Here is a 7533-nt window from a genome sequence, read left to right as displayed (position 1 = left end):
CTCGCTGTATCGACCTAAAAGGAGAGTATGTTGAAAAATAAAACCGACTTTGGCCAAAAAAACCTCTCCGTGTTTCATTTTTCAGGGACTTATCAGACTGCCCAGTACTCCTGAGTGATAGTGCACAAAATAATAATTTGCAATTATTAGATCGGTTATAAAATTCTATCTAGGCAATATAACGGGATGCTGCTTGTCAAAAGAAAGATTCGTATTTTTTAAACGCCCCCGACTCGTAGTAAGCCTTCTGGTCCAATAAACGGATCAAGGTCATAAATATGACTTTTTTGCTTAATGGGTTGTCTGCAGTTAAACTCTCTATTTCTTTATAAAAACAGGATTTTTGAACAATTTGAATTATACAAGTTTCAGCATGATTTATATATATAGTTTTTAAATGATTCTTGTATTGACTATACTCGGGTAAGAACCTATAACGTAGCGCAATTACTCGTTTTAATTTCATAAGGGAAGAAAAATTTTCTAAAAAGTTGGTTTCAAGGTTTTTTTTAGACAATTGAGCTTTTTCGTTCCAGATAGTATACCCTCATAACTTGCCTTAAATTTCTATTTTGTCCAAAATTCTTTATCTTTACATAGCCATTGATTGATATCCGTTTTACATTAAATTTTTGATACTCGGTTTGCTTCAAAAACTTTTAATGCATTAGGCTGTTTATTTACCAATGTAACACAATCTCTGAGTCTGCCCAAAAATTTATGAAGTTGCAAACGGCGGGAAGTGAATTTTTTACCGTTGTGTGTAAATTGGCTCGTAATAAAGCACCGCATAACTCTAATTTCGGTATATAAATCTTTTTCATAGGCGCGCCGCGAAACTTGGAACACAAAAAATCCCATTGATTTTCTTTATTCCCGTCACGTGACAGAATGTATAAACAAGCTCCATAGCCCCTATCACGCTCGTCGCAAAACGCATGTAATTCTGATCCCAGTCAATTTTTGATTAAAAAGTTTCTTGGGAGCAAAATATCATTTACTAATTCTAATTGATCCCAAAAGTTTACCCAATTATAATATGTGGAGGAAGGTACACACTCGTCCCACGTAATCTTTGATTACCATAGTTTTTGCATTAATAATTTTTCGTATAAAATTATCGGACCGAATAGACCTATAGGATAAAATAGTTTGGCGCTTTCTGGAAGAATAACTCCTTTGGAGATCGTTTTATTGAAGTAGGGGCTTTTAAAGAAATGCGTGAAAGAATTCTCTCTAGCCTTCCAATATATACCCAGAGTTTTAGTGACGTAATTTTTGTTTAGTTTAAAATCGCTATCAAGACTTTTCTCATTAACGCCTTCCAGTATATTAGGTTCGTTAGAAGCCCATTGCCGAAGGTTAAGACAAGCTCTACTCAAAAGCTGAGTTATCTGATCATGAATTTTCCGAGCCTCTTGAACCATAGAAGCACCAATTATCAAATTATCGACATATAAATCTTTGTTTAACAACGCTTCTGCTAGAGGAAATGCATAACCCTCCTCGTCCACTAGCTAATGTAAACATCAAATAGCGAGAAAGAATGCTGGAGCAAAACCAAACGTTATCGTATTCAAATAATATTAGTTTATCTGGTGGTTTTCTTGCCAAAGAATTTTTTGATATTTACAATCTTCTTCGCGAATTAAAAATCTCTATATCCGCTATGAGTACATACGCGTGAAAACTGAAACGGATCAACAGGGAAAGAATATCGTCTTGAATGGTAGGACCGATCATTAATGTTTCGTTTAAAGAAATTCCCGTTGTGCTTTTTGCTGATGCCTTATTAAATACTACTCTTAATTTCGTATTCGTACTGGAGTCTTTAATCGCCGCATGATGAGGCAAGTAAAAACCCTCAGAATCTTAAGATGACGTATGATTTAAATGCAAATATTCTTGAATTAGAGCTGTATATAGCATTTTTAACTATGAGTTATTTTCAAACCTTTGCAATAAAAGTGTTCTGCTTAGATTCTCCTAATAACTAGGCGACGTTTTGAAAGGCGCGCCACGATAAACCGTCCGTCATCCTCTCGTGTGACATGTTGTTTAAAGTGAGTTTCACACTCAATCTCTTCTTGAGAGAAATGAGACTTATCCATTATTTCTTTGACAGACAGAAAATTTTCTATCATTGTTTTTAATTCTGTAAGCAGGTAATCAAAACTTTTAGGTGCTATCGAATTCCTTGAAAATTCTGAATCGCCAGCAATTGTCCATCCTAACCGTGTGTTTTGCAAATAAAGATCGTTTTTATCTTGGGGCAGATAGATTGAGCCGATTGAAAATAAGGAAAGGGTTACTCCGGCCCCAATGAGCATATCAATTGAAGCGAGTAAATGAAAGTTTATATCAGAGCAAGCAAAATTATTTTTTGGAATTTTGAGACACTCTTGAGGTATTGTTTGATCAGGGACTAAATCTGTGATATTAAGGACGATCAAGAAATTAAGGGTGCGTGTATGCTCATTGTAAATTAACTTGAACGCAATAGAAACCATGCTATTCACTGATGTTATACGATGATCAAGAGCACCAGCAGAAAAAGAACATTTAGTTGCCGAGAGTTGTAATTTTTTTACAATACTGATTGTTAAGAAATTTGCAGTTGCACAAGTATCAAGCAAACCCCGAGCTTTGATTGGATGTTTTTAAATGTCAAATTCTTTTAATATCGCACTCGCCATTAACTGAAAAGATGGCCTTGACATAAGAGAATTTAAGGCAATTTTTGAAACTTCTTGTGAATGTCACGGTTCCTTAGATGCGCTTTAATCTTCAAAAATTTACCACATTTGAAAAGTATATGAGCCTCCGAACAAAAGGGGCTTTTTCGAGAAATGGCTGTTACGAGTGTCTGACCCTTAGGCTTAAATTTTCGTTTTTTAGCAGGATTCACATCCTTATCATTTTCAATCTTAGAAGGATCGGCAGCTACTCGTTTATATAAACGAGCAGAAGTTCTATAGAGAAAATCTATGAGATCGTCTATTTTTGCAAATTCACCCTTTTTTACTGTTTCATCCCATTTCTCTAGAGTGAATTTATTTAATTTTTCCACAATAATAGGAACGACAATTTCGTGACTTAAATTTATACCTAGTACAGCTAAAGATTGAAGGTGTTGTTGCGATACGTTCGCGTGAGTTATCAACCCTTTGTAACATTCTTTTTTTTTGAGTAGGTAAACCCAATAATAAACTTAAATGCCATGAGATAAATGAGCGTTTGTCGTGGTACGATTTTTTCAGAAGGTTCCGAGCGTGATCACAATTTTTTTTAGTGATAGAAAAAACTCGAATTTTGCGAACTGATTTTAATTATTGTAATTCCTCTACGTCAGAAATTTCATCAGAGCCCGAATCACGACTGACCGTATTACCATTTGCGCTGAATTGTGGCCGTATAGATGTCAAAATATCATGTGCTTGAGCAAGTGTTTAAAAGTACAAATTTTGAATCGATTTTTTCTCAGGACTGGGATCTACTTCCAGATCGATTAATTGAATTTCATCGCATAATTCGTCTACAGTAGACAGACAAGAAAGGGTTCAATTATACCTGATTTGAATCTCAGCAGCTTGAGTAGGATTATTGTCAAAGCGTGCATGAAACTCTTGAAATGAAGTCACATTTTCTTTAATAGATATACGCTTCTATAAAAGCCCGCTTAATCTATCGAATTCCTCCATTAAAAAAAAATTAATGTGTAAATTTTGAATAATGAATCATATAAATCGTATAAGACTGAGTGAAATGGTTTAATAGACACTTAGTTTGCGATTCAATGATTTGGCATACCTTGATGTACCTAATGTTGCCCTGTAAAAGAAAGAAGTTTCGAAGGCGAGACGTCTATTCGCTTCGTCTCTAAGCGCATTAGTGCAAGGTGTTTGACCGCATTGTCTCGTGAGAAGTTGAAGCGTATTAAATAATTAAAAAAAGACGTTGTGCCTTTCCTTGACAAAAGCTTTTTGTAAATGTCAATAATTATAGTCACTGTTCGTAGTTTGTATGGTACAATAAATAGTACAATAAATGACTTTACGTCAAACGTTCACTTTTTGCACTGATTGTCATTGTCCACTGTCTCTTTGTTTTATATACACTACACTTGCATTGTTTATACGCATTTGTGTGTATGCAGTGTATGCAGGGCCGAAAGAATTAAAAAAACTGCAGTTTTTGAACAATTTTAGAAAACAGTTTTTAAAAAGTTCATTTTATCTCGTCTTGAAGGGCCATGTAAATTTTGCACTTTAATGTCTGTGCTTTCCCTAACTTTTCATCAATGGGGAAAAGAATTTCGTATAATTTTTCTGGATTGAGAAAATGAATATAACATTTATTTTTATTTAAGGAACAAGAATACAAGCTTTCATCAAGGAATGTCCATTCCAGACTGTCCGATTCAGTCGTCTTAGACTTCACACATCGTCGTTAAGTAGGGGTAATATAAACAAAGTTTATCGTCGACATTCTACCACGAAAAGAAAGAAGGAGCACTATCCAGGGCCTTACTAAATCCCGATCGGAATTTATACATGGGAAGCCTCACCTTAAAAAATACACATATCAAAGTCACATTTCAATTATCATTGATAGAGCATTTAATTCATAGAGCGATAACATACCCCTTTCTCCCCTACCTGCAAAAAAAGTTCTTTGCCAGTACATTATTGCATAACGTTCTTATACATTATTAAATTTTCATTGCATCTCTTATTACATTTTCATTACATTGTTATATTATATTGTTACCATTGTACATAACTTATTGTGAGCCTTCCTATCCCTACGAGGACTTGGGAAGGGCAAGTGCTTTGGCAAACATTAATACTGTGACCAGTTACAGGGATGCTTTCCCGCCCCCACGAGACCTTGGAAAGGGGTAAGTGTTTAACCAACATTATTTCTGTGACCAGACATACATGAAGAAAAATAGATATTGAAAAGCAGATTTTAAAAACTTTGATATTTTTCCAAAATATACAGATATTAGGGCATACTATCTAATATCTTCTATTCAACATACAAAATATTAAAGGACAATATCTGTTTATATTGAAAGTATAAAATATGTGATATTAATAGTTAATATCTAAGATATTAAAAAAGCTAAATTTTTTCGGAACAAAGTCGCTGACGTTTGGCGTGGCGACAAAAGATTTTGTCTGTATCTTGAGCTTTCATCGTGTGTATTGTGGGTTTTCTTATATCTATTGCACTATAAGGTTTGGTGGAAAATGGATTAAATGTTTTTAGATATGTTATAATTTTCTCAAGAAAATGAGGGCTCAGCTACAGACATCCTTCATATTAGCCTTAAACAGTGTGTTCTCTGTTTAACACAAAAATCGCATAATTATGCAAAAAGGCGAATGCTTGAGGATTCGGATTTTCAAAACAGAGAACTTCAATATTAACATTCTTTTGCATTTGATCGAAAATGGCATGCATTACAGGTAATTTTTGCACAATTAAAAAATATTTCTTGAATATCTTTGATTTTGCCCTTAAATATCTTGGATATTGTCAGTTAAAATCTTTTTAATATCTACGGATGCTCTACTTCAGTCTCTAGATTTCTGTCCCATAGTTAAATCTCTAAGATATTACCTATTAATATCTAGACCTATAATACGTTTAAAAGGTGTAGAGGTTTGAACAAACTATTTCTGTGACCAGTCACGTGTGGCCTTCCCGCCGCGCCACTACGAAACTTTGGAACGGGGCAGAGGTGTGATCAATTTTATTTTTGTAATCAGTCACAGAAATGTGTTTTTTTACCAGCATTGGCAGAGAACATTTTGCTGGCACCGGCAGAAAACTTGTTTGCCGCTATCGGCAGTCTATTCACTCCGTTTAAAAAAAGGACTGGATCGATTTTTTTATTTCTCACTTAAAATAAAAATGAGAGAATTAACTCCGGCACATAACTGATTTTAAGTAAGAAGTTGAAGTTGAAGTTAGTTGAGGCTACCGTGAGTGAATCTGCACAAAATAAAAATGTTAAAGATTAAAAATGTGAATTTTTTATAATAATTTTTGATAATAATCACAAGTTTTGATTAATCGCAGTTGTTTTGTTTCCAGATATTATTCTTTAGAACAAAAGAAATAATTTCCAGTAAAAACTGTGTATGTCTAAAAACGCAAAATAAGTACATTTTTTTTTGTAAAAATATTTATGAAAATTGAAAAAAATTGCAACTGTTGTCGTTAAGTTTTTTTATGGTTAATTTTTAATGTTGCATAACATAACAACAAAATCAGTATATAAATGCACTTAAACACCGAAAATGCACCAGATGGCAGTTTTATCCATTCAATTGCTTATGGCAATTAAAGAAATACTCAAAAAACGATTTGGTTAAATGAATAAAAATTTGTTTGATTCAACCAAACTTTCATGTACACGGCTGAGAATCCTATTAAAGTAACTCCCACATAAGTCGTTCCTAGAATTTCTGTCCTCGGAATTTGGAGATACGGGGACTGCAGGACCGAAAGCCAGGCTGTGCTTAGCCAAGCGTGTTAAACTGCATAAGGGCCGTCTTCTCAGCGCATTAGTTGCATTAGGTTGCGCCATGCGTCCAAATGCAACAGAAATGATTCATGCGGCCCGGGCTGTTTAAATTCGGAACGATCAAATGTCGTGTTTAATTTGAGTTAACACCACTTAGGACCAGAACCAAAACAACACTTAAATCGGATTTCCAGTTTACATACAAGAAAACAATTCTTTTTTTTCAAGAGTCTTTTTTCTAAGTGTTCTGAGAGGGATGTCAATAAATGAAGCAAATAAAACTGTACTTCATGACAAGAATATTCTTTTTACTTTTTCCTTTGCGATCTAAAATGTATTACAGATAATATGTAGTATGTATGCAATATGTTATTATATGTATTTACAGAAAATTTGAAAAGAAATTGCAGGAAACTATATCACTCTACCAGTACAGTATTACAAGTAGCACATTTGCAAATCCTGGATAGTGATCAAGTATATTAAGTTGAAACCTAACCTCTAAATGAGGTTATTTATTTAGAAGAAAAGAAGCAGAAGTAGTTTTTACCGTGTTGAATATGAAAACGAATTATATCAACAATGACGTCATAAGCATATTTATTTTCACATATTCTTAGGTGATTTAATATAATCGGTATGTCAATACAATCTTCTTATTGTGTTATAGCCGCTGTAATTGAATATAACGTATCTTTTAAACGGAAGATAAAAAAAATAATTTTTTTTTTTTAACTAATACTGATCATACAAAAGTATGATCAGCATTAGTTGCGTAAAAACGCAATCCCCGTCTAAATTGTACATAATAAAATTATAAATCTGAAGGATTTATTTGCGACTTCAGTGTGAGAGAAATAAATAAAAAAATAATAATTTACAAAGACTAATGAGATTGCGGTTAGTGTAATATAAACGTCAACATATCGAAAAATATACTTTAGCTAGACTTGTATCAAATTTCTTCATCAGTAGGTCTCATTTATTTTGGGAAA

This window comes from Belonocnema kinseyi, chromosome 7 (assembly GCF_010883055.1).
Source record: "Belonocnema kinseyi isolate 2016_QV_RU_SX_M_011 chromosome 7, B_treatae_v1, whole genome shotgun sequence".
In the NCBI taxonomy this organism is placed as follows: Eukaryota; Metazoa; Arthropoda; class Insecta; order Hymenoptera; family Cynipidae; genus Belonocnema; species Belonocnema kinseyi.
This window is presented reverse-complemented; position numbering follows the sequence as displayed.